Consider the following 24,042-nt stretch of genomic DNA (forward strand, 5'->3'; position numbering starts at 1 on the left):
GATCATCGCTACACCTGAACACATACCAAACATCCCAGCCTTTTACATGGGATAAGATCATCGCTACACCTGAACACATACCAAACATCCCAGGCTTTTACATGGGATAAGATCATCGCTACACCTGAACACATACCAAACATCCCAGGCGTTTACATGGGATAAAATCATCGCTACACCTGAACACATACCAAACATCCCAGCCTTTTACATGGGATAAGATCATCGCTACACCTGAACACATACCAAACATCCCTGCCTTTTACATGGGATAAGATCATCGCTACACCTGAACACATACCAAACATCCCAGGCTTTCACTGACATGGGATAAGATCATCGCTACACCTGAACACCTACAACCTGGGGTCCCCTCTGAAGCTGAAGAGTTTTAGCTATTTTATGAAAAATGTATGGCTTATCCTTGATTTTAAACATGATCAACTGGTGTCAGCAGCCACTCATAATTTGTTTTAAAGTTAGTATCTTTTTGGGGGACAGCCGGGGGTGGGGGGGGGGGGGGAGTTCCGGACAAAAACACGATTGGCCGAAGGAAGATGACATTATTCAGTTACTCCACGAAAAAAAACTGTTTTGCGGCGGCATTTCTTTTTTTCCCCGGGAATAACTGAATACAGTCATCAACCACTAAGGATATAACTCGGAACAAGCTGACGCTTTCCTGGTGCCTATGGCGCGTGCATACACACCCATCAGCTGTTAACCTGGCACGGCGTGAAGTACTCACTTGTAGGCCGAGGCGAGAAGCCGGTGTAACACGAGAAAATCACTCCCACGAGATTTTTACTCCGGAGTAAAAATTTCGTACAAAAATTGTACTCCCTTTACGAAAAAACTACTCCCCCATAACACGAGAAAATAACTTCCAACGACAGGTGTGTTCCGAGTCAACATTTCGGTCGAAAATGTTACTCCCCTGAAGAATGAATAACGAATAAACTATTCCACCCTAACACGAGCAATTTACTGCCTACGCCAGGTGCACGCAACTTATACTCCCCTGTCCCCTGTTAGTCTTGGTGGTGGAAGGGATGGAGGTAGGGTAGCGCGACATTTGTTTGCGCGAGATCACATATTGGCATTATCCCTTCGCCCGCATCCCATTCATTTGCCGGGCGTACGAGAATTTTACTTGAAGTAAAAATTTGGGAAGTCAACATTTCCTGGAGGGAGTAATTTTGTCGTACCTTGGGGAGTTCTCTTCTCGTACGAAAAGTGTACTTGAAGTAAGAATTTCGTACGAAATTTTTACTCCGGAGTAAATTTTTCGTGGAGTCAAAATTTCGTGTTACACCGGCACGTGTTCTTTCACCTTAACTCTTCGAGTCTGCGTCGACGGTGTAGCATGTGATGTAGCTTATTTCTACCTCTGACGCAAGAATACTTCTACCTGGTGGACGTTTACTGATTATACGATGTAGCTTATTTCTACATCTGACGCAAGAATACTTCTACGTGGTGGATGTTTACTGATTATATGATGTACTGAGCTTATTTCTACCTCTGACGCAAGAATACTTCTACCTGGTGGACGTTTACTGATTATACGATGTAGCTTAGTTCTACCTCTGACGCAAGAATACTTCTACCTGGTGTACACTTGTAATGTCGGGTAAGCTTCTTCATGTTGTACACTATTAATACATTATAGTACTGTTGTACTATAGACTGACTCAGTGGTACTTCACCGAGCTGGTGTGCACCACAGAATAGAAATATGTATTCTGTGGTGTGCACTAGCAATGTATATACTGCATATATATAGTGTTTCTTCATGTTGCACACTACTGATATACTACGGGTTCTGTTGAACTATACGTGGCACGCAGTGATACTAGGTTTACACAATCAGTTTCCTTGTCACAATGGGTTTTTTTTTCTTTTTTTTCTATTAGTTGATTTGTTATTGGTGGTTGCAATTAATGATGTGCGTTGCTGCTCTTCTGTCGTGCGAATGTCTTTGTATCTCGTGAGAAGAAAAACTGAACAAGTCGCGTAAGGCGAAAATACAACATTTAGTCAAGCTCAGTCGAACTCACAGAATGAAACTGAACGCATTGCATTTTTCCCGCAAGACCGTATCGTCTGTCCACCGCTCGTGGCAAAGGCAGTGAAATTAATAATCCAGAAAAGCGCGGTAGCGGTTGCGCTAAGGAGGATAGCACGCTTTTCTATATCTCTATTCTTTTTAACTCTCTGAACGTGTTTTTAATCCAAACATATCATATCTATATGTTTTTGGAATCGGGAACGGACAAGGAATAATTTGTTTGTTTGTTTGTTTATTTGTTGCTTAACGTCCAGCCGACTACGCAGAGCCATATCAGGACGAGGAAGGGGGGGATGAAGGGGGCCACTTGTCAAGCGATTCCTGTTTACAAATGCACTAACCCATTACTTGTGTCCCAGCAGGCTTTAGTAAAAGACAAGGAATAAGATGAAATTGTTTTTAAATCTATTTCGGAAATTTAATTTTAATCATAATATTTTTATTTTTTTCAGAGCTTGTTTTTAATCCAAATATAACATATTTATATGTTTTTGGAATCAGAAAATGATGAAGAATACGATAAACGTAATTTTAGATCGTTTTATATAAAAATAATTTTAATTACAATATTCAGATTTTTAATGACCAAAGTCATCAATTAATTTGTAAGCCTCCAAGCTGAAATGCAATACCAAAGTCCGGCCTTCGTCGAAGATTGCTTGGCCAAAATGTTGATCAATTTGTTTGAAAAATGAGGGTGTGACAGTGCCGCCTCAACTTTTACAAAATGCTCGATATGACGTCATCAAAGACATTTATCGAAAAAATGAAAAAAAAACGTCTGGGGGATATCATACCCAGGAACTCTCATGAACAATTTCATAAAGATCGGTCCAGTAGTGTACTCTGAATCGCTCTACACACACACACACACACGCACACACACACACACACACACACACACACACACACACACACACACACACACACACACACACCACGACCCTCGTCTCGATTTCCCCCTCTATGTTAAAACATTTAGTCAAAACTTGACTAAATGTAAAAACCCACCGAGGGGTAAACAAATACGACTTCTTGAGCCACAAGATCCGGTTGCCAAACGTGTGCCAAAGTTGAGCAAGCAATACAAACGGTGACGTCCCCATTCGCCCCGGCCTAACTCGCCGCTTCCCATCTTGCCGCTTCCCATCTCGTCGCCAATTATCTTGAGTTTTGCGAGAGAGGCGATTTTCCCCCTCCCATCTCGCCGCCAACACGAGTTGGCACTGCTTGCGGGGGCGAGATGGCACCCTTGACAGTTTGAAAGCAAGTAGACCGTGAAGTCAGCGACTATAAAGCGGCGGCGAGATGTGCGGGGGCGAGTCGGTACCTCGCCATACAAACGATTGTGGTTTTGGTTTAAAGGTGAAGGTAAAGTGAAACTTAGGAAGTAACAGTTTTCAATTGCTTCGTGCGTCTTTGTTTCTTGACCAGTACTCTAGATTTTGGTACCTTTATGATCCTAAGACTCTGCACTTTCCGTTGATATCAGGTAATTCGGTTTTTTTCTTAATAATAATAATAATAATAAAACGTTCTTTTATAGCGCAGTTCACCGCCAAATGGCAGTCTCATGGCGCTTTACATTAGACATTACAATTCAACATTTTACATATAAAGAGTTTCCTTGTAGGAAATAACATACAAGCATTACAAAAAAAACCCAAAAAAAATTCATAGACAACGACCACTTATAGTTATATAAGATAATCTAGAAAAATTGTTTTTAAAAAGATGAAAATACATAAGATAAGTAATAGACACATAGTTACACCTAAACAATCTGACAATACAGAACTTACATAAAAGCGTACAGATCTAAAACAGAACGAAGATGTAACACAGACTGTGGGGCAACAAATTAAACAACTAACAACAGGCATACTGTATTATAATAATACATTTGGACTTTTAAACCCAATACACATTAACACATCGATTTCAATTCTTCCGATTTTGGCACATATTGTGACTAATTGGAACTTGGTAGTGAGGAGGGTATCACCGCAACAGTTGGTCTACATCCGTATGTACCCGTGTTTGCGTGTTTTGCTTTGATTATCTGCTAGAGAAAGTAGATATCAGCACAATATTGATTATGGTCGCCATTTGCATTTCATATTTTCCAAAATATCTACTCCATTTAGCAGATAATCAAAACCAAACATGCGTGCACGGGTACATCAGGATACCAACTGGTGCGGTGATCAATCAATCAATCAATATGAGGCTTATATCGCGCGTATTCCGTAGGTACAGTTCTAAGCGCAGGGATATTTTTTATTTTTTTAAAATTTTATTTATGTTATGCAGTTTTTATCGCGCACATATTCAAGGCGCAGGGATTTGTTTTTTGTTGCGGTGATACCCTCCTCACTGCCAGATTCCAATTAGTCACAGTATATATACCTTAAGCGGAAAAAACGAACGACATGTACTTTATTTATTAGCAACTATCACGTGTTTAATCCAGATATATAGACACAGTGTGCCTTATTTCAAAGGAAAGTGCCGAGTCTTAGGAACACAACGGTACCAAAATCAAGAGTACTGGTCAAAAAAACAAAGATGAACGAAGCAATTGAAAAGTGTTACTTTCGTATGTAACAGTTTACTTTACCTTCACCTTAACTGTACACCCCCCGCGGGTTAGGGGGAAGGATTTACCCCTCCCTGGTCCCCCCGCGGGTTAGGGGGAAGAATTTACCCGATGCTCCCCAGCATGTCGTAAGAGGCGACTAACGGATTCTGTTTCTCCTTTTACCCTTGTTAAGTGTTTCTTGCATAGAATATAGTCAATGTTTGTAAAGATTTTAGTCAAGCAGTATGTAAGAAATGTTAAGTCCTTTGTACTGGAAACTTGCATTCTCCCAGTAAGGTAATATATTGTACTACGTTGCAAGCCCCTGGAGCAATTTTTTGATTAGTGCTTTTGTGAACAAGAAACAATTAACAAGTGGCTCTATCCCATCCCCCCGCCCCCCCCTTTCCCCGTCGCGATATAACCTTCGTGGTTGAAAACGACGTTAAACACCAAATAAAGGAAAGGACCTTAACTGTACCGCCCCGTGCAAGTGTTTCTCTACGTATAACGTATGCATACTGCAATCTTTCATCGGTGATGACACAAATTTTCATGTATCTCAAAGTTTCCTCTGTAAAGAAAACAGCTCTTGAAGAACACTACCCGTCCATGTTTCCTTGCCTGTCATGGAGCTCAAAAACAGAACACTCGTATTACTGTGACCACTCATGGAAAGTCGGTCTAGTCAGGTATTTGTTGACGGCGGACCGGGATCTCTCGTGAATCCATTAATAGAATCCCTGAGGGATGGAATGTCAGTCATTGTGCTTGCCCTTGAGTAGCTGTAAGATTCTGTGATGGCTTATATAAATTCTGGAGGATGTAATTTTGGTGCTATAAAGAACCGACGCGCTCACAAAACAAAACGAACACTAGAATTGGAAAATTAATTAAAGTTTATTGAATACTTGTCGATGTCATGGTAATCCGGAATCAGCTCATAATATCAATATATAAAAGGCTAAACATAAATCTATGGAGAGGCTAAGTAACCTATATCGGAGCGTGGCGGAAAAACTAAACTAAGTTTAGAAAGTGAATTAAAGCTAAAATGTGAAGTAGAAAGGACTAGTTTGAGTGAGAGTGCAGAACAGTAGAGTGTGAAGCGTGGAGCATGGAGCGAGAAGCGCGGAGCGGTGAGCGAGAAGCGCGGAGCGGTGAGCGAGAAGCGCGGAGCGGTGGAAACTGATAGAAAAGAAAGAACTAAACTTAGAATCGAAACATCAAACTAAACATCAAAAGTGTCCTAAAAACATAAACATCAAAGATGGACGACAAAATGGCGGCCGAAACAAGATGGCGGCAAATCAATAAAAAATCACCAAGACAAAAATATGTTAGAAAAACCCTACATAGAATAAACGTAGGACACAGAAACGGAAAGAAGACACAGAAACGGACAGAAGACAAAGAAACGGACAGAAGACACAGAGACGGAAAGAAGACACAGAAACGGACAGAAGACAAAGAAACGGACAGAAGACACAGAAACGGACAGAAGACACAGAAACGGACAGAAGACAAAGAAACGGACAGAAAGTCATAACAAACAAAGATTCGAAACGAAAATTACACGAATTCGGTAAATAAAAGAAACATAGTCAGAAATGGATACTCGCCTTTGACAGCATCAATAATCTAAAACAGACTCAAGGCGAGCAACTGAACCTGAACTACAAAATAACTTAAAACAAAACTGGAGGCTGGCAGAAAACACTGGGCCCCGGAACAGAGCAAAAAAAATCTATCTATCCTAAAACATCTTGTTCCGTGAACGGCTTCCCAGTAAGTGACGACGAATACAGGCTATCCACCACAGAGGTGAACTAAAAATTACTGCGCGTTACTACAATATAACTGTTGCAAAACATGCGTCCCGTGCTCTCCGGGGAAAACTCCATAGGCTGTCCAGCGTGAGCCATACAGGCACATGAAATTAATATCAGAAAAACGCCGGCCACACTACCTTGTTTATAAATTAGTTCGTTACAATATTTAACGTCATTAAAACAAAACAAAGTTCGTACCAGGACGCTCATACTTAAAAAAAGAAAACTAGAGGATAAAGAGCGAGCTAGACCCGCACGCGAACCTACAGAGGTGGCTGCAAAATGGGAACAAATAGAGACAAAAGTGAAATAAGATAATAAAAGTGAAAGAACAAAAAGGGAAAGCCACCACCACGGAAAGTCGCATGCGAGTCAAGCTAGAAGCAAGACTAAAAAACACAAGCAAAACAAAAAGAATCTAAATACACAGAAGGCTCCTTAGCAGGGGCATTCACATTCCCCCCTCGAAGACATCTTAGTCTTTACAAAAGTCGACATAAAAAAAATCAACAAAAATCATCGAATACATACGTGGTTCAAAAACAAAATCCGAGACATTACAGAATCCTTTTGGCATTATCCAAAACGTAGCTGTTCAAAACGCACTCTCATACGTGGTTCAAAATACAAAAATCCGAAACGTTACAGAATCCTTTTGGCATTATCCAAAACGTAGCTGTTCGAAACGCACTCTCTATGAGTCTCAATCTAAAAATCACACGTGTTCTTTCAACAAATGTAACATCATATTTCGTCAGTCCGTCACTGTCAACATATCGTGTCAACATTATTCTTACACCTTTACATAACCCGCAACTCAGTATAAAAGACTGTAGTCGCAACCTACAGAAGAATACAAATGAAAAACATCTTCCGTCTTCTTAATCATAAGCACAGGCATCCGCACGCGGGAAGGACTAAACAAACTGATTCATTAAGCGCTTGCCTCTGTCAAGAGCTTTCGTTCCAAAATGCGGAACCAAAAACATATATACAAAAGGAGAGAAACCACAAAGTCACAAAAAATATTTGCATTAAGACGAAATTTTCTCCCCAAATCAAAACAGCGCCACCTGTCAAAAAGGCGAACGGATTACGTCAGACCAAAACATGCACAAACGGTCTGTCGAAAACAGTAAAGTTCACTGGGAAAGTCATTGAGTGTCCGGGTCTGCCTTCACCAGCACGGTCAGCTTAGAGATGGGGCGCCAGTAGTAGAAAGTGGAATGGCTCGTCTTCGAGGTGACCTTGACAGTCTTCAGCTTGCAGGTTCGCACGAGTCCATCGTCGCTGGGGCGAACCTCCGTCACGAGTCCAAGAGGCCAATCTGCTCTGCATACGGCTTCGTCACGTAGCACGACGACATCTCCGACAGCAACGTTTCGTTGGGGAAGAAGCCACTTTCTTGTTCGTTGTGGTCTTCTTCGTTGTGGTCTTCTTCGTTGTGGTCTTCTTCGTTGTGGTCTTCTTCGTACTGGTCTTCCTCGTAGTGGTCTTCTTCGTAGTGGTCTGCTCAAAATCCTTTCCATGGCATGGAGGGGGTCGGAGATGCTGGGTTCGGCGAGTGTCGTGCGGTATACGGAAGCGACTGATTCACCTTCGTACTCGCTGAGACAATGTTCTGTTAGAGACACGTGCATCACGTCATGGACAGACTGTTTTGGTGACACTTGTCCCAGTATCGTCCAACCCAACGGTGTGAGAACGGCGTATGGGTCTCCCTTGATGACTCTCTCTGGCATGAATAGCTCTGCATGATCGTAGCCAATCAACAACCCGGGAGTGCAGCCTTCGAGCAACGGGGGAATCTCGCTGGCAATATGACTCAAATGCTTGATGTTACGAGCGGTCTCTGATGTTGGTATGTTCTCAGTGTCATTGGTGAGATGGTCCGTCGTGTAGAGCGTTTTCAGGTTGTGGGAAACATTGGAGTTGAGGGCCTTGACACACAATCCGGTCACTCTCTGACATTCGATATGAGTGTTCTGAGAAGTCATAGTGTTCAGCCTCAATGACGCTGGCTCGGAATGAGTGTTCAGCTTGTCACTCAAAGATTCAGTAACGAAGGAGATGCAAGACATGGTGTCAAGCAGCGCGTATGTCGTATGCTCTACCGTGGGATTCTCTTTCGTCGAAACTCTGACCGGAACAATCATGGTAGCTCTGACTGGTCTGTCTGACTTGTTGGTCGTCGCGAATGCTGATCCAGAGGCAGAAACACGGGCATCTTGACTGATACAGACAAACCTTGAAGAATCTGGCGGTCCCCGTGCATTCCGTTGCTGATTGGGAATCTTCTTCCTGTAGCTAGGCGCTCCATGCAGCATAGTGAGATGTGGGCCTTGGCACTTGTCGCATATCGCCCTGGTAGTGCAGTCTACACTTCTATGGTCAGTCTTTCTGGCACAGGAGAAGCACAAGGACGCTTCGTACATGAAGTGTTTCCTGTCCTCAACGGGAATCTCATCGAACCTCTGGCATCTGAGTAGAGGATGAGAAGAAGAGCTGGTCGGAAAACGAACGGTACAAAAGGGACAGACTTCGTCGCAGTTCGTATTCAGGACAGTTTTCGCGTGATGCTGACAAAGACATTTGTCACACTCTTGACATGCAGATGCAGTAGAACAATCCGTACTGTACGATGTTCTCTTGGGGACTGATGAACTGGCGGTCTGTGAGGTGGAAGAGGCGGCAGATTTGCTGGAGGAGAAAAGGGGCTCGCAAAGGATGTCTGCCTCTGTCTTGATGAAAGCTGACAACTCCTCAAAGGTAGGGTAGCGTTTCTTCTCGTTCTTGGTCTTGTTTACTTTCCGCACCCAGTTTCTCACCAACCAATCTGGAAGCTTGCTCATGAGTGTCTTGTGATAGGCTTGGTCTTCCAGATTCTGTAGCTGGCCTATCACTCGGCTCGCCACAAGGCATTGTCCAAGAAAGTCCGAGAAGGCGCGGAGGGCTTGTCCATCTTTGGGTTTGATAACCGGCCATGCATCTAGTTTCTCTCGGAAGGCTCTGGCAACGACGAAAGAACTGCCGAATCTTTCCTCCAGCGTCTGAAGGGCCTGCTGATAGGCCTGGGCATCCCTGATCAGAAAGAGTCCCTTGACCGCATCCTTCGCCGGACCGTCCAAGTACTTCTCCAAGTAGAGGAGCTTTTCCTCTGCAGAAACGCCCTGCCGCTCAATCAAAAGAGTGAATGAGGACCTCCAGAGAGAGTACGTCAAAGGATCTCCTGAAAACGTAGTGGGCTCCTGCGTCGGTAACCTGTTGATCAGGAGAGCCTCAGCTAGAGTACGAGCTAGGGCAGAACCCTCGGAGAGCGCTGGCTGGCCTTGCATCTGAGGAAGGTATGCATCTTGCCCGTAGTAGACGTCTGAAGGGCTCGTGACCGGAGCCTCTTGAAAACCATGCTGTGTGTAGTCCGTGTCAGGAGCAAAGCTTGCAGCGTGGTCATATTGCTGTGTTTGCATGGGAGGATGCATGACAGAAGGCCCATATGCAAAGTTTGGCACATAGGTCGGAGACTCTCGGGAGGTCATGGCAGGAAAAGGACCAGGGAAAGGCCCGGGAAAAGGTCTCGCTGAGGGATTGAGGGATTTGTGAGGGAAGCGGGAAGGCGCGTAGATCTGGCGAGGACGATCTTCGTGGCTTGGAATCTCAGCTTTGACAAACTGAGGCCGAAAGGAGGTCGCGAATTGGCCTCCGACTCTTGTCGTCATCGTGGTGGCTGTAGTCATCGTCGTAGTGGTAGGAGCCGTGGCTGTGACCGCTGCTGGAAGTGGGTGAAAAGCGGAGACAGGTTGGGCAAGGGTCCTGGAGATGCCTCGAAGAGTGTCGCGGATATCCTCGGCGGCCGACTGGAGATGCGAAGGGGCATAAGCCCTGACCTCCGTGGGCTGCTGAAGTGGCGGGAGTCCAGGCTTGGCTGCCGCAGGCTGATGTTGCCCAGAGACGAGGGTGTTGGTTCCCGGCTGGTGACGCGGGCGGGCGTAGGTGTCGGCTGTCGCAGGCTTATATGTATCTTGTGTGTGCTGTGTGTGCCTATCGTACCCTACCGCCACATCTCCTATGCTCTCTGAGTGTGTACCTACATGCAGGGGGTTGTGAGTACCTAGGTACCTATCAATGGGGCTGTCACGAGGTAGTTGGGGCATGAATCTTTCTCTAGCCCTTTGCTGGTCTTCTATGTCAGTTTTAAGGATCTTAAAAACGTCATGCTCTTCTTGCATCTTGCCTTCTCTCTCCACCCTCTCAAGTGCAGTCTTAACTTCCTTTTCTTTTTTCTTCAAAGCTAACCTTTCATCTTGAGCTTCTCTCTCTAAACGAGCACACTCTCTTTCCAACTCTCTTTCCATCTCTGCCTTCTTCTCAGCAGCCAAAGCTATAGACCTTTCCAACTCTCTTTCCAACTCTGCCTTCTTCTCTGCCTTCTTCTCTGCCGCCAAAGCTTTAGACCTAGAAGCCTTCTCCTCTAAAAGCAAAAGAGTTTCTTCTTGTCTGGCCCTTTCATCTGCGACCATTTGCTGGGACCTAAATCTTGCTGCGCTAACCGCCAAAGAAGCATCTAGAGAAACCTCTCTAGCACCTCCAGAAGCGACTGTGGAAGTCAAGTCTGAGCTGGAGGCGTACGGGTCTAACTTGGGAAAGAGTCTGTGATATTGTTCTTTGAGCGTCTCCGTTTGCATGTGCATATCGCTCAGATCCTCTTCTATAGCTACATCACTTTCAGCCACTTGACAAAGCCTCGAGTTCGCCACATTCAGCTTGTTTAGGTGCTCACAGAGGACTATTTTATGAGCTTTAAGGGCTCTTCTTTGGTCTGGTGTTTCCCTAAAAGCTGTGCACAACTCGCTGATCATATTCTTATGAGCTCGGCTTATGGCCCAGTACTTGTCTGACAGTTCCCTCACCTCAGCATTAAGTCTAGCCCTAACAATGGCGGGGCCTCTTTCTTCTCTACTTCGCTGAGCGAGATGCTCTGCACTTGCAGCCTGTTGGGAGGGCTCAGTTCCTAAACCTTCCTGTGTAGGAGAATGTTCAGCTTGAGAGGGAAAGTTATCTGAATTCAAAGTGTCTTGGGTCTGAGTGGGTTCAGCTAGAGTCTCTCCCTGAGCGCCATCACGGTCGCCTTCATTCTTACGACTATCAGTGTCCGAAGCAAAATGTTCATCCCTCTCTACCTTCAAAGTGTAAGGGGATAGCTCGGCACTCTCATGAGAAGGTAATTTCTCATCCATACTTTAAGTCAAGTGAAAACGTAGAGGTTAACAAAGACTTGCGAAATATAGAGAAGCAAAATTCAAAACGGCACACCTCGGGTCACTCACTAGAGGGGAAGAAAATACGAAATACGAAGTGTGCAATGCTATGGTCAACAAACCTAAAATAATGCCTAAGTTGCTCTGCTCTGGGCCCGACAAAAATAAATTAAAATATTGTTCGCTAGATACGAAACACAGTTCCTTTAAGACAAAAGGTTCATGATCTCTTCACAAGATTCGTAAGGATAAGAAGTTCAAAAGTCAGTGGCCCTAATCACAGGCCTACAAAAGTTCATAAAGCTCTTTGTCGAAAACAATCCAAAATGTTCCAAAAAATATCAAAGTTTCCACTGTGCTTGCCCTTGAGTAGCTGTAAGATTCTGTGATGGCTTATATAAATTCTGGAGGATGTAATTTTGGTGCTATAAAGAACCGACGCGCTCACAAAACAAAACGAACACTAGAATTGGAAAATTAATTAAAGTTTATTGAATACTTGTCGATGTCATGGTAATCCGGAATCAGCTCATAATATCAATATATAAAAGGCTAAACATAAATCTATGGAGAGGCTAAGTAACCTATATCGGAGCGTGGCGGAAAAACTAAACTAAGTTTAGAAAGTGAATTAAAGCTAAAATGTGAAGTAGAAAGGACTAGTTTGAGTGAGAGTGCAGAACAGTAGAGTGTGAAGCGTCAGTGGAGCATGGAGCGAGAAGCGCGGAGCGGTGAGCGAGAAGCGCGGAGCGGTGAGCGAGAAGCGCGGAGCGGTGGAAACTGATAGAAAAGAAAGAACTAAACTTAGAATCGAAACATCAAACTAAACATCAAAAGTGTCCTAAAAACATAAACATCAAAGATGGACGACAAAATGGCGGCCGAAACAAGATGGCGGCAAATCAATAAAAAATCACCAAGACAAAAATATGTTAGAAAAACCCTACATAGAATAAACGTAGGACACAGAAACGGAAAGAAGACACAGAAACGGACAGAAGACAAAGAAACGGACAGAAGACACAGAGACGGAAAGAAGACACAGAAACGGACAGAAGACAAAGAAACGGACAGAAGACACAGAAACGGACAGAAGACACAGAAACGGACAGAAGACAAAGAAACGGACAGAAAGTCATAACAAACAAAGATTCGAAACGAAAATTACACGAATTCGGTAAATAAAAGAAACATAGTCAGAAATGGATACTCGCCTTTGACAGCATCAATAATCTAAAACAGACTCAAGGCGAGCAACTGAACCTGAACTACAAAATAACTTAAAACAAAACTGGAGGCTGGCAGAAAACACTGGGCCCCGGAACAGAGCAAAAAAAATCTATCTATCCTAAAACATCTTGTTCCGTGAACGGCTTCCCAGTAAGTGACGACGAATACAGGCTATCCACCACAGAGGTGAACTAAAAATTACTGCGCGTTACTACAATATAACTGTTGCAAAACATGCGTCCCGTGCTCTCCGGGGAAAACTCCATAGGCTGTCCAGCGTGAGCCATACAGGCACATGAAATTAATATCAGAAAAACGCCGGCCACACTACCTTGTTTATAAATTAGTTCGTTACAATATTTAACGTCATTAAAACAAAACAAAGTTCGTACCAGGACGCTCATACTTAAAAAAAAGAAAACTAGAGGATAAAGAGCGAGCTAGACCCGCACGCGAACCTACAGAGGTGGCTGCAAAATGGGAACAAATAGAGACAAAAGTGAAATAAGATAATAAAAGTGAAAGAACAAAAAGGGAAAGCCACCACCACGGAAAGTCGCATGCGAGTCAAGCTAGAAGCAAGACTAAAAAACACAAGCAAAACAAAAAGAATCTAAATACACAGAAGGCTCCTTAGCAGGGGCATTCACAGTCATTGTAACACTATGATAAGCACATCCCTCAGCACAAAACACACGTTCACAGTGAACTTGCGTATTGCAGTCCGTGCAAAGTTGACCTTTTCAGTGGCTCCGTGAGATGTCTACGCTATACTTAAAAGATGTAGGACAACGAGCCCCAGTTTCTCCTCCAAGTATAGGTCTTGGTGCGTTTCTTTGAGAACCATTCGCCGCAAAGAAGGCACTGACTAAGACTGATTTGACGAGAATCGAGATTGGCCGTGGTTGACGTCACATTTCACGCGAACCCGGGGCATGGGGTGCGACAAAAGGTCGAGTTTTACAATGTCGAGGCACAAAATGTCGAGGACATTTGGTCAAGAGTCAAAAGGTCGAGGGCGACAAAAGGTCGAAGGTGACAAAAGGTCAATAGCAAAACGTCTAAGGGACAAAAGGTCGAGGATTGAAAAAGGTAGAGGATTAAAAAAAAAAGTCGAGGATTAAAACAAAGGTCGAGGATAATTTTCTGTTTACGTGTGTGTTAAATTCTTTTTTCCTTTTTTATTGCTTGGAGAAAACGCTGCTTTGTGTGCATTTATAAATGTTGTGTTATTTGTTTAGTTATTCAAAACAGTGTTCGTACAAAGAGTGCCTTGAGTGACGGGTGTTTGTTTGTGTTCACGGACCCACGGCTTTGTCGGTAAATGAAGCGTAGTGTGGTCAACGGTGAACACAGCTCGACACTCAACAGATTGTTGTTGGTGAAACATGTCACTGATACGCTAAAAGTTTGAGTTTTTTCCCTTCTTTTTTTTATCTCCCGTATTCAAACTTTAAAAGCATTTGCAAACGAAGAGAGACTTACACCCCCCGCGGGTTAGGGGGAGTCCCATATTGGTTGGGACGAGAAAGAATTTACCCGATGCTACCCAGCATGTCGTAAGAGGCGACTAACGGTTCTGTTTCTCCTTTTACCCTTGTTAAGTGTTTCTTGTATAGAATATAGTCAATGTTTGTAAAGATTTTAGTTAAGCAGTATGTAAGAAATGTTAAGTCCTTTGTACTGGAAACTTGCATTCTCCCAGTAAGGTCATATATTGTACTACGTTGCAAGCCCCTGGAGCAATTTTTTGATTAGTGCTTTTGTGAACAAGAAACAATTAACAAGTGGCTCTATCCCATCTCCCCCCTTTCCCCTATCCCATCTCCCCCCTTTCCCCGTCGCGATATAACCTTGAATGGTTGAAAACGACGTTAAACACCAAATAAAGAAAGAAAGAGAGACTTACATTCGGACAGGGACACAGACACAGAATTGAGCTCGTCAAATCACAGAAAGGAAACGACAAGGCGGTACACAAAGGTTACTGCTGTCGTTTTGTCTTGCATCCAAAATTGTGAAAACATAATTATACTAAGAATGTGTCTGTGCGTGTGCGCACGTTCGAGCGTTAGTTGTGTGTGTGTGTGTGTGTGTGTGTGTGTGTGTGTGTGTGTGGTGATCATATTCACAAATCACCCCTGTGATACGCACAATAGACACTCCAAGCAGAATTTTCTTCGGGAATGGACACAGAAAATGAAATCGAAATATTTAATCCTCGACCTTTTAAAATCCTCGACCTTTTGTCCTGTAGACGTTTTGCTGTTGACCTTTTGTCACACTCGACCTTTTGACTCTTGACCAAATGTCCTCGACCTTTTGTGCCTCGACCTTTTGACCCTTGACCTTTTGGTTCTCACCCCGGGGCATGACTGTAGGCTGGCCATAAACATGATACTGTTGGGAAACTAGGTAGGTTTAGAGAGACGAACAAAGCCCACCACTTTCCTTTCGCCACCTCATTTTCTCTTGCCCGCTCGGATGCGCGCGCACAACGAAACTCAACCGCAGTGCGTGTTGTACATTTCGCGGGTTTAGACGTTACGGCAGAGCAATTCTGTTCGCAGAAAAAGCGCTGACAACACATGTGCGATTAATTTGCAACCCCAAAGCTCTACTCATAAAATGTATAACTGTTCAAAGTAAGACAGTTCACAAATTAAGGTCTGCCCTATAAATATAAGTATTCTATTGATATTAGGGAAGAAAAAGAACTCAAAAGTCGTGAAGCGGCAATCGGCAACCTAGGGAAATGTATCTTTCTTTATTTGGTGTTTAACGTCGTTTTCAACCACGAAGGTTATATCGCGACCGAGGGAAATGTATGCTACAGCCTGCAATGCAGTGAAAGATCGACTTGAGCGCCGTCTCCAGACCTTAAAGTAGGAAGATATGAACAGTTAAAATAACAATCAGGTAACCTATATCCAATAAATTAAAGGTTTCCATACAGAAATAACCAAAACATGATTACAAAGTTAACGAAAGTAGATTCGTAGAATCGCTCAAATCAACGAAAGTCGTTTGTGTTTTTGGTGTGAACTTCGTTTTACCGATGACCGGAAGTGACGTGTACGCAACATTTGTGATGTAGCATTTTCTTATATGGCACGAAAGGAATGTGGTTGGTCAAAATGTGATCGTTCTAAATCAAGCTAGTATTAGGACTTGTTCCCAGGTGTTACCCCGACTTTAGATGGCATACACAGGTGTATACGTGTTTATCAGGTGTAATCAGCCATCTGCACGGTACTTATGGCAGAATGACCGAGGTCTTTTATGCGCCACTGTGTTGGGACATGAATTCCGTCTCTGAGTCTGCACTTAAAGTTAACCCGTGTCCGTTCCGGCCTGGATTCGAGCCTGGTAGAGCACTGGACTTGTGATCGGAAGGTCGCAGGTTCGAATTCGGGCCGGGACGGACACGGGTCAACTTTATGTGCAGGCCCAGAGACGGAAGCCATGTCCCACCCCCGTGTCACCACAATGGCACGTAAAATACCTCGGTCTTTCTGCCATAAGTGCAGCTGGCTGATACCACCTAAACACGCATACACGTGTGTATCTCGTCAAAAGCCACTGAGGGCGTAAAACTCGAATCATATGACCCATATCTTGTCCTTAAGAGGCGAAATATTTAGCCTGTAGGACATAAAGCATTCTCTCTTATGACACCAAAACATTCGCTGCTCAGGTACACAAACATGCAAAAGGCCTCGATAGGTGAGCAAATCTCGGAAACCTGAGTGCTCACCGAGCGAGACGACATTGAAGCGCATGCGCAGCTTACAAACCCGTTGACTTTTCACAGACGACTGCAGACAACTCTTCCGGTGTCAGTCAATCGAACTTGCATCTTGCCTGGTACGTTTAGCACAAAGCAGCGTACGTTATACCCTCGCTTACCTGCCAAGCAAGCAAGTAGCCGCGGGCATGTGCTGCCTGCACGAAACGGGCGTCTGATCTCGTTCTAAATATCGTTGCTGCTGCGATCTGTTGGCAAGTATTCGTACTACCAGCAAAATGTCCGATTCTGGTGAGAACGTCACGAACAAGGAAAGATCAGTGTGTGAGGAAGCTGCCAGTGAAGACTCTCTCGGCAAAAGCAGCAATATAATGACGGACCCAGCCCCCTACACTGAATTGCATGAAAGGCATGAGGTGCAAGAACTGATCACGGAGAGACAGGGGCGAGAGGGCGATAGCGGCAGCAGTGGAACGACGGCGAACACGAACCCCGACAAGTATGAGTATGCTATTTTATTTTGAATTTATGTTGTTATCTCTTGTAATACATAATGTACGTTTGTGTGTGCATGATAGTTATACATGTCTATGTTTGTGCGTGCATGATAGTTATACATGTGTACGTTTGTGTGTGCATGATAGTTATACATGTGTACGTTTGTGTATGCATGATAGTTATACATGTCTATGTTTGTGCGTGCATGATAGTTATACATGTGTACGTTTGTGTGTGCATGATAGTTATACATGTGTACGTTTGTGTATGCATGATAGTTATACATGTCTATGTTTGTGTAAGCATGATAGTTATACATGTGTACGTTTGTGGATGCATGATAGTTATACATGTGTACTTTTGTGTGTGTATGATTGTAGCGGATGCCTTTTTTGTAACCGCAACTGACATCAGAATGAATTTCCAATTAGTAGTAGTAGTAAAATTAATATTAAAAGTCCTACGGTTTTTAGCCATTAAGGACTTGAGTGTTTGTCCGCTTTTAAAAAGAAAAAGAGAAAAAAAAAGAGGAGGGCAGGGGGTGAGGTTGAGATGATGATGCTCTGTGGAATTCGTTAAAAAGAAAAGTAGTTAAGATGTTTTTTAGTAAGAATTATAAGTATGTATTCTATATCCTGAATAACGGGTTTGTAAAATGATTTTTATTCAAAACGAGTTAAAAGGTAGAACCTTTCAGGATCACCAATAAAAGCAAATAGATGAGCAAGTAAGAGGAACACGAACAATAAATCTCAAAACTTTTTAAAAATAAAAACGATTAAGATGTAAGCCACGAAGGCCGTGGTAAAAAAAAAGTACAGTTTGGCGACTAGTGAGCCTAGGGTGAGGATACGCCTAGAGGTATATATAAGATCTCTCTTTATATGTTTAAGAACGGTACTCCAGGACTAGGGGAGAGACGCTAAAGTTAGGTAGTCGTTATCTAGAGGGTAGTCGCTAGAATCAGGAGGGATGGCGGGAGCGGGCCACTCGACCTCAAACTGAGACACGCTGATGTGATAATCTGGGCTTAGATTTATACCCACAGCCCCATGTCCGAGTCCCTGACCAGTCGGCACAGCAGCAAGCTGTGTGACCAGCCTAGAGAACTACTACTGCGCAAATAATCCTGGGGACTCAGACCATGGAGCTGCGATATGGTCATAAAAAGTTTTAAAGGTAATGCTATTTGTAGCGCATGGAGCGAAAATGTGTTGGAATGAATAGGGTTCTCCACAATGGCAGGACTTGTTAAAGATATGGAAGCGGCAGCCGCCGGCACGGACAATAGGTCACGGCAGAAGCCTTTTATACTATAAGCACCTTACTACTATTACCAGCAGTCGACACGCGATGATACATATGCCCTTTGACCTTTCTTTGGGGATATCCCGTACTAAAAATAGAATACGGGATTTTCAATACACGACTCAAATCCTTTGGGATAAATCATCAAGTCGCGTAAGGCAAAAATACATTTAGTCAAGCTGTCAAACTCACAGAATGAAACTGAACGCACTGCATTTTTTTCACCCAGGCCGTATACTCGTAGTTTCGTCAGTCCACCGCTCGTGGCAAAGGCAGTGAAATTGACATGCCAGAATAGCGCGGTAGTGGTTGCGCTGAGCAGGATAGCACGCTTTTCTGTATCTCTATTCTTTTTAACTTTCTGAGTTTGTTTTTAATCCAAATATATCATATCTATATGTTTTTGGAATCAGGAACCGACAAGAAAAAAGATACAGATGTTTTCAAATCGATTTCGGAAATTTAATTTTGAATCATAATTTTCATATTTTTGATTTTCAGAGCTTGTTTTTAATCCGAATATAACATACTTATATGTTTTTGGAATCAGAAAATGACGCCAAATAAGATGAAATTGTTTTTGGATCGTTTAATATTAAAAAAAAAAATTACAATTTTCTGATTTTTAATGACCAAAATCATAAATTAATTTATAAGCCTCCAAGCTGAAATGCAATACCAAAGTACGGCCTTCGTCGAAGATTGCTTGGCCAAAATTTAAATCAATTTAATTGAAAAATGGGGGTGTGACAGTGCCGCCTCAACTTTTACAAAAAGCCGAATATGACGTTATCAAAGACATTTATCGAAAAAAAAGAAAAAAGTCTGGGGATATCATTCCCAGGAACTCTCATGTAAAGTCTCATGAAGATCGGTCCAGTAGTTTACTCTGAATCGCTCTATACACGGACACACACACACACACACACACACACACACACACACACACACACACACACACACACGTACACCACGACCCTCGTCTCGATTCCCCCTCTATGTTAAAACATTTAGTCAAAACTTGACTAAATGTAAAAAATACAAGTATTTAAGAGTTAAGAAAAGAAGAAAAAGTTGAACATTTTTTTTATACAAAAGACTTGCCTATTATGGGAATCGAACTCGAGACCGCCGGAACTGCGAGCAAAGGTACTACCACCCGCCACGGCGCTTCTCGACCTAAACGTGTGAAAACTAATACTTGAACTGCAACCATACCTTCCAACGTGCCCAGGTTATCGAACGAGCATTTGTCGGCTAGTCGATTGCCCCGTTCGTATGTGTGATGTGTAAGTTTTCTTGTTCTCATCATTACATGTAGTCGCGATGTTACCTATAGGGCATTCAATTTTCACCAAAGCCGAGGTTACTAAAAAAAACATTATGGGAAATTCTGGGCAAATAGGAAGGTTTCCGCCAGTAATCTCTCTGAGGTTTTGGGTGCTTAGAGAGTACCGTGCCCCTTGCGGGGGCATACAACATCGAGGTCACAAGCAGGGTCAAGGGGAAGGTCGCCGGGCTGGGCGGACAGGAGTATGACGGCTTACTAGTGCCAAAACCTGGTGTTACCCATTATCACGTGATAATTACTAATTAACGCTGTCAGTCATCTGTTAGTTACTAATTTTCACGGAAAAATTACTAATTTTTAGTTTTGGCACTACCAATCCGTCAGGAAGTGAGCCAAAACTAAAAATGAGTAATTAACAGGTGAAAGTTTTTTTTCCGGAAAAATTAGTCATTTTCCCGGGAAAATTAGTAATTAACACGTGAAAATGGTAATTACAATTATGAGGTTTTGGCACTAGTAAGCCGTCATACAGGAGACTACAATTGGAAGGTTTCCGCCAGTTATCTCTGTTTGATGTTTTGGGTGCTTAGAGAGTACCGTGCCCCTTGCGGGGGCATAAAACATCGAGGTCACAAGCAGGGTCAAGGGGAAGGTCGCTGGGCGGACAGGAGACTATTGTCCCACTGGAAGTACTCAATAATTATGCAACTTTTTAATATTTCCATTCATTACATCATCCAAAACGTTAGGAATGAAGCAAATGAATAAAATACAAGAATTACGAGTTCAGAAAAAAATAACAATTAAATTGCCGTCGAAGCGGATCGAACCCGGGACCACACAAGTAAGGACTAACGCATGATCAGTCGCTTAGCCCACTGAGCTATTCTGTTGCACTGTCGGCGTGGGAGATTTTAAATTCAAATATTACACTTGAGTTCTCGCGGAGAGTGGCGACGACTGACTCGAGTTTCCGTGTGTCTCCGTTCGTATAAATTTGTGTACTGTTGTCTATATATTTCACTGTTCGGGGCTAGTTCAGTTCATAACTGGCCCTACGCTCCCGGTCACGTCGTATACGTTTGGAAAGCAATATCAAGTAGCAATAATTTCAAGCGTGACCGACATTGTTGATACGAAATGCATTGACCAATCGCCGAAAGGCGTTGACGTCATTGCATGAAAGGATTTCCCTACCCAAAATCCTCTATTCTCGATGACACACCATGGAGTTAGTTCGGGAGAACGACGATCTATGGACGGTTTATTATATAAAGGGAAGCAAGCGGTTAAAACAACGGGCGTCGATAGAGCCAATGAACAGTGATGTGAACTTGTAGTATTTCATCCACTTGTGGTCACGGTAACAACATAATATATTGTCAGTTAAGTTCCTGCTTTCATTTTGAATTTCAAAATGGCCGACTTGCGCAATAGGCTGAGAGCTGCCAAGAAGTGTGACTATACCGCGTTATCTTGCGTCGCCTTGTCAGATGTAGCCATAGACGCTTGAATCTTTTCCTGTCCAGAGCTTCAAAATACATTGTGTAAAACACACACACACACACACACACACACACACACACACACACACACACACACACACACACACACACACACACTCACACACACTCACACTCACACACACCCGTGGACAGGCAGACAGACAAAAACTTGTCAATTCACGCCTTTCCCCTGACTGGCTGTTGTTCTCACTATAGAGACTATGGAAACAGAAACACATTCTAATCTATGTTCATCATCTGTATCATAAGTGTGTGTCTGTCTGTCTGTCTGTCTGTCGGCGGTCTGTCTGTCTGTCTGTCGGTCTGTCTGTCTGTCTGTCTGTCTGTCTGTCTGTCTGTCTGTCTGTCTGTCTGTCTGCCTGTCTGTCTGTCTGTCCACTGTAAAAACCTTAGGGTCGAAATACCTGTGGTTGTACTGTTTAGTTTTGTCATAAATACAAAATCCCATTAAAACCACTTGCCTGCCTTAGGACGGGTATTATACCCGTCATGCGCTTGTGCTGCCGCAGCGCCTTAAGAGCTCCGTTCCGGGATTTTCCAGAAATGCTATGTCACTGCTGACACACAAATAGCAGCCAATGGCTTGGTAGGATACCTCATTCTCATGAATAAACATAAATGGTGACGCGGTTTTGCGTCTGAAGGCTATGTTCGGCCTTGGCGACAGGGTAGGGGAGAGAAATCTCGACTCGTCAAAATGGCTAACGCGTGACAGTCGACCGAGCCCTAGTAGGGAAAAACAAAGCCGGACTGACGCTACAGGCGGTGCAAATGATTATGGATACTGACAGGGGAAGGGGGAGATCTTCTTTCGGACGATTCGTTGGAAACAGGTAGATGATAGTGATTATAATCCTTTCTTGGAGCAAGCAAAACAGCCACCTGTGTTTGATCCACAGGCACCGGAAGATGCGCCGGACTGATTTTTCAAAAGTTCATATTTAAGCATCATTATAAGCCAAACTAATTATTATTTCCATGATTAGACACTAAAAACAGATTCTTGGTTCAATTAAAAATAACATAGGTTTTACTTACCTACCTACTGCCAGTTTGGAGCTAGAATTTTTTGTGAATTATTACACCCCGAACTCTAATATTCCCTGGCAGTCAGGAATGCACATACGCAAGTTTTGATTGGCAGCGAAAGGGTTAACTTACAATTCTATTAAGGTTTTTTATTCAGCCTTTTTGAACGTTAGCGGCAGTCTATCTGGTTTTTACATTTAGTCAAGTTTTTACTAAATGTTTTAACGTAGAGGGGGGAATCGAGACGAGGGTCGTGGTGTATGTGCGTGTGTGTGTGTGTGTGTCTGTCTCTGTGTGTGTGTAGAGCGATTCAGACTAAACTACTGGACCGATCTTTATGAAATTTGACATGAGAGTTTCTGGGTATGAAATCCCCGAACGTTTTTTTCATTTTTTTGATAAATGTCTTTGATGACGTTATATCCGGCTTTTCGTGAAAGTTGAGGCGGCACTGTCACGCCCTCATTTTTCAACCAAATTGGTTGAAATTTTGGTCAAGTAATCTTCGACGAAGCCCGGACTTCGGTATTGCATTTCAGCTTGGTGGCTTAAAAATTGATTAATGACTTTGGTCATTAAAAATCTGAAAATTGAAAAAAAAAATTTTTTTTTATAAAACGATCCAAATTTACGTTCATCTTATTCTCCATCATTTTCTGATTCCAAAAACATATAAATATGTTATGTTTGGATTAAAAACAAGCTCTGAAAATTAAATATATAAAAATTATTATCAAAATTAAATTGTCGAAATCAATTTAAAAACACTTTCATCTTATTCCTTGTCGGTTCCTGATTCCAAAAACATATCGATATGATATGTTTGGATTAAAAACACGCTCAGAAAGTTAAAACAAAGAGAGGTACAGAAAAGCGTGCTATCCTTCTTAGCGCAACTACTACCCCGCTCTTCTTGTCAATTTCACTGCCTTTGCCATGAGCGGTGGACTGACGATGCTACGAGTATACGGTCTTGCTGAAAAATGGCATTGCGTTCAGTTTCATTCTGTGAGTTCGACAGCTACTTGACTAAATGTTGTATTTTCGCCTTACGCGACTTGTTATATTTAGTCAAGTTTTGACTAAATATTTTAACATCGAGGGGGAATCGAGACGAGGGTCGTGGTGTATGTGTGTCTGTCTGTCTGTCTGTCTGTGCGTGTGTGTGTGTGTGTGTGTGTGTAGAGCGATTCAGACTAAACTACTGGACCGATCTTTATGAAATTTGACATGAGAGTTCCTGGGTATGAAATCCCTGAACTTTTTTTTCATTTTTTTGATAAATGTCTTTGATGACGTCATATCCGGCTTTTCGTGAAAGTTGAGGCGGCACTGTCACGCCCTCATTTTTCAACCAAATTGGTTGAAATTTTGGTAAAGTAATCTTCGACGAAGCCCGGGGTTCGGTATTGCATTTCAGCTTGGTGGCTTAAAAATTAATTAATGACTTTGGTCATTAAAAATCTCAAAATTGTAAAAAAAAATAAAAATTTATAAAACGATCCAAATTTACGTTTATCTTATTCTCCATCATTTGCTGATTCCAAAAACATATAAATATGTTATATTCGGATTAAAAACAAGCTCTGAAAATTAAATATATAAAAATTATGATCCAAATTAAATTGTCCAAATCAATTTAAAAACACTTTCATCTTATTCCTTGTCGGTTC

At 42.8% G+C, this 24,042-nt stretch overlaps 1 protein-coding gene across 1 annotated transcript in view; it reads left to right on the forward strand.

The window, feature by feature from the left end:
• The first annotated feature begins 1,367 nt into the window (after window positions 1–1,367).
• LOC138949299 (monocarboxylate transporter 10-like) overlaps window positions 1,368–24,042 on the forward strand; it is a 33,499-nt gene continuing 10,824 nt past the window's right edge. The window contains exon 1 of the mRNA XM_070321085.1: window positions 1,368–1,633. The gene's annotated coding sequence lies outside the window, so the exon portion shown is untranslated. The remainder of the gene's footprint in view (window positions 1,634–24,042) is intronic.

Source organism: Littorina saxatilis, linkage group LG15 (genome assembly GCF_037325665.1).
Source record: "Littorina saxatilis isolate snail1 linkage group LG15, US_GU_Lsax_2.0, whole genome shotgun sequence".
Taxonomy (NCBI): Eukaryota; Metazoa; Mollusca; class Gastropoda; order Littorinimorpha; family Littorinidae; genus Littorina; species Littorina saxatilis.